Source organism: Dryobates pubescens, chromosome 7 (assembly GCF_014839835.1).
Source record: "Dryobates pubescens isolate bDryPub1 chromosome 7, bDryPub1.pri, whole genome shotgun sequence".
Taxonomy (NCBI): Eukaryota; Metazoa; Chordata; class Aves; order Piciformes; family Picidae; genus Dryobates; species Dryobates pubescens.
The window spans coordinates 43,439,056-43,443,013 of NC_071618.1; positions in this window are offsets into that span (position 1 = coordinate 43,439,056).

A 3,958-nucleotide genomic window follows, 5' to 3' on the forward strand; every position below is an offset into this window, starting at 1 on the left:
AGTTCCTGGGGGGGGAGGTTGGAGGGGGGGAGGAAATGCTGCTTGGATTTTCTGTGAAAGTAACTGAGTGGCTCAAGATGAAGAAAAGTTTATTGCTGATAGATCAGAGTACTAATAAAATGGTACCTGGCTTGCTTTATGGGCTGAGGGAATGGACTTCCAAGTTCTGGGCTGGCAGACTGCAGAAACAAATTCTGCTTCTGAGAGTACTGACATTAAGGGAATCTTCTAGCACATGGTAGATCAACAATCATTCCTGTCCCTGGAGGTGGCTTTTGCTTCTCAGTCTGCTTGTATAAAAGAGTCCAAGCCATTGAGATGCCAGTTGTTGCTAGGTGAGTGACTTGGAGATCAGGCTTGTCTCTCTTAAACAACCCCTTCCAGCCACCACAGCAGCAGAACTGTTTAGTTTCATGATGCTTCTTTGGTGCTCTGTGTGCTTCCTCAAGTGCAGCCCAGCTGAATTGATGCAGGCAAAGGCTGCCTTTGTTTTTTCTCAGCTGCTGGATGCAGGCCTGAAAGAATTTGGCTGTGTACACCTTACTGGCACCTAAATGCAAATTAAATTCACAGTCTCACAGTGTCACCAAGGTTGGAAGAGACCTCAAAGATCATCAAGTCCAACCTGTCGCCACAGACCTCATGACTACACCATGGCACCAAGTGCCACATCCAATCCCCTCTTGAACACCTCCAGGGATGGGGACTCCACCACCTCCCTGGGCAGCACATTCCAATGGCAAATGACTCCCTCTGTGAAAAACTGTCTCCTAACCTCAAGCCTAAACTTCCCCTGGCACAGCTTGAGACTGTGTCCTCTTGTTCTGGGGCTGGTTGCCTGGGAGAAGAGACCAACCTCCACCTGGCTACAACCTCCCTTCAGGGAGTTGGAGAGAGCAATGAGGTCTCCCCTGAGCCTCCTCTTCTGCAGGCTAAGCAACCCCAGCTCCCTCAGCCTCTCCTCACAGGGCTGTGCTCCAAACCCCTCCCCAGCTTTGTTGCCCTTCTCTGGACACCTTCCAGCAACTCAACATCTTTCCTAAACTGAGGGGCCCAGAGCTGGACACAGGACTCAAGGTGTGGCCTAACCAGTGCTGAGTCCAGGGGCAGAATGACTTCCCTGCTCCTGCTGGCCACGCTGTTCCTGATGCAGGCCAGGATGCCATTGGCCTTCTTGGCCACCTGGGCACACTGCAGGCTCATGTTTAGGCAGCTGTCAATCAGCACCCCCAGGTCCCTCTCTGTTTGGCAGCTCTCAGCCACTCTGCCCCCAGTCTGTAGCACTGCATGGGGTTGTTGTGACCAAAGTGCAGCTCCTGGCACTTGGCCTTGTTGAATGCCATCCTGTTGGACTCTGCCCATCTGTCCAGTCGGTCGAGGTCCCTCTGCAGAGCCCTTCTGCCCTCTGACAGATCAACTCCTGCTCCCAACTTGGTGTCATCTGCTCCCATCTTGGTGTCCCCTAGATACTATGTGAAGGTAGCGATAGCTAATGTGTAGGTTCATTACTCACCTTCTAGCTTCTAGGGCTGCAGAAGCTAATAAAGGGCCAGATGCCCTCCTGTTTCTTGGAGAGGATGATCTGTACCAGTGGAATAGCCCAGATCTTTTTGGGTGCCAATCTATAGGGTAACTGCACATGAAGGTCCCTGGAGGTGTTCAAGAGGGGATTGGACGTGGCACTTGGTGCCATGGTCTGGTCATGAGGTCTGTGGTGACAGCTTGGACTCGGTGATCTTTGAGGTCTCTTCCAGCCTTGGTGATTCTGTGATACTGTGAAGCAAGGGCGACATTAAAACCACCAATGAAACTGCAGGCTAATGTGGTTGCTAGTTTTGAGGGAGTGCTGGGCAGGTAACACATAACTGGAACAGAGAGTTGTACCCAGTGTCTTTTGAGAGGTCACCCTGAATGCCCCTATTGCTTTGCTGCTTTGTATGTGACCTCTAGATCTTTGTTTTAGCAGATCTTCCAGGATTTATGCTCACTCTCCTGCTGAGCTCTCAAGTGCAAACACCTTAAACCTTTGTCTGCTGCAGCTGGTGAGATACATGAATGGCCTTTCCCCAGTTCTTTCATGCATCTTGTCTTTGCTGCCCTCCTTAAAGTCCTGGAAGGGGAGTTAAGTCTCAGGATGCTGCTGTAGGTTCTGTTTGTTTATTTTAGGCTCTGGAAAAGGTTGGAACTAGAAGGCAAAGCTGTGATTGGATAGCATCCAAAGCATCCTTAGCCTGGCATTAATTCCATGGAGTCTGTGCTCACCCAGCTTGGCCACTGGTCCTGTAACTTAGGGTACAGTGCTTGGGGCTGCAACAGGGGGCTGTGATTTCTCCATGGCATACAGTATAATCGAGTAGCTGGACTTCAGAAGTGGAGAATGCTCATATCCTCTTACCAGCATGAGAATTCACTCCTGCTGGAGCTGGAGAAGCTGCTGTTTCTCTGAGCCTAGTCGGACTGACGGCTGCTCTGCGGCTGCTGGCTGCGTGCGGTAGGTGCAGTTGGCACAAATCCCATCAGGCAACTTGCTGACCTGCTGCACCGCTGCTCTCTTGCTAAGCAGGGTGCATAGCTCCTTTGCCAGGACCAAGCAGTGAATGAAAATCTGACCCTGTGTTGTCAGGGAAGGACAGTGGAATCCATTTTTGTGTCACACCACAGAAGAGTGTGCTGCTTCACAGGGGCTCAGGAGAACATGGCTGAGCTGAAACTTCACCAGGTCTTGTAGCCTAGTGTGGGGGAACCTGGGTCCTGAAGTTAGCACCAGCACATCCATCTGAGGGAGCTCTGTGCTTCACCTGTCAGAATGAGTTCAGGGCCTGGGATTTAAGTTACTGGGCCACAAGCTGCACAGATGTCAAAGAGGTTTTTTCCCTCTCACCAAGGATCAGAGAATTTCACTGTTTATAACTTCTCAATGAAGTTAAAGTCAAATGTTGGTATTTCATAAGCAAGACCATAATCTGGTTTTAAATCATAACTATGTTTTATTTTGGCAGATTTCCCCTCCACATCTTGTAAGCATCTTGTGTTAGACTAATTGGTCTTGGCTTTTTCTGCAGAACAGAAAGGGACTCTTCAGAACAGAGCAAAAGGTCTGCCCCCACCCCACCCACTGAAATGTGGTTTCCATAATCCATTGGCAATGCTCTTCCACTTGAAGTCAAGCAGGGGGGGTGGAAAAAGGGGCAGATGTAAGATCCCTTCAAGGTTTATATTGATCAGTCAGCTGGTATCAAAATCAGTAAAAGAAGTCTATGTCTTTGCAGGAACATCTGAAGTAGAAAAGTCCCTGAAATATGCAGTCATAGACTCACAGAATCAATAAGGTTGGAAAAGACCTCAGAGATCATCAAGTCCAACCTGTCACCCAGCACCTCAGGACTAACTAAACCATGGCCTTCCTGGGCTTACAAAAGAGGGTCTTTATCCAGGAACCATGTGAAAGGGGTTTCACTCTCAACCCATGGACTCTGTAGGCACTGCTGGGCACGTCCTCTTCTTACCAGGGAGAGCCATGGAAGACCTAGATGTCTTCTGCAGTGCTTACTTTGCAAATGAGCTCCAGATGCTTGTTTCTTACCTAGCATAGAATACATAGAATAAGCCAGGTTGGAAGAGACCTTCAAGATCATCACATCCAACCCATCAACCAATCCGACACCACCTAAACAACTAACCCATGGCACCAGTTACAGCCTATTTAAGAAATGTTAAAGTTACACATTTTATCTCTTGTATGAATCTTCCATATGCATTTTTGGGTCTCTTCCATTCATTTCAAGAGCTGTCATTTTAATAGCAGGTGTTAAATTTGGCCCCTTGACTGAGAATGACAGAAATTCCCTGTTGGTTGTCTGCCTTGCAGCAAAACATCTTTTCTGCTAATAAATCAATCTAACAGTAAGTACTGGAGTGCATTTTTAAGTGCTTTGGGTTATTAGAAACATTACAGAGT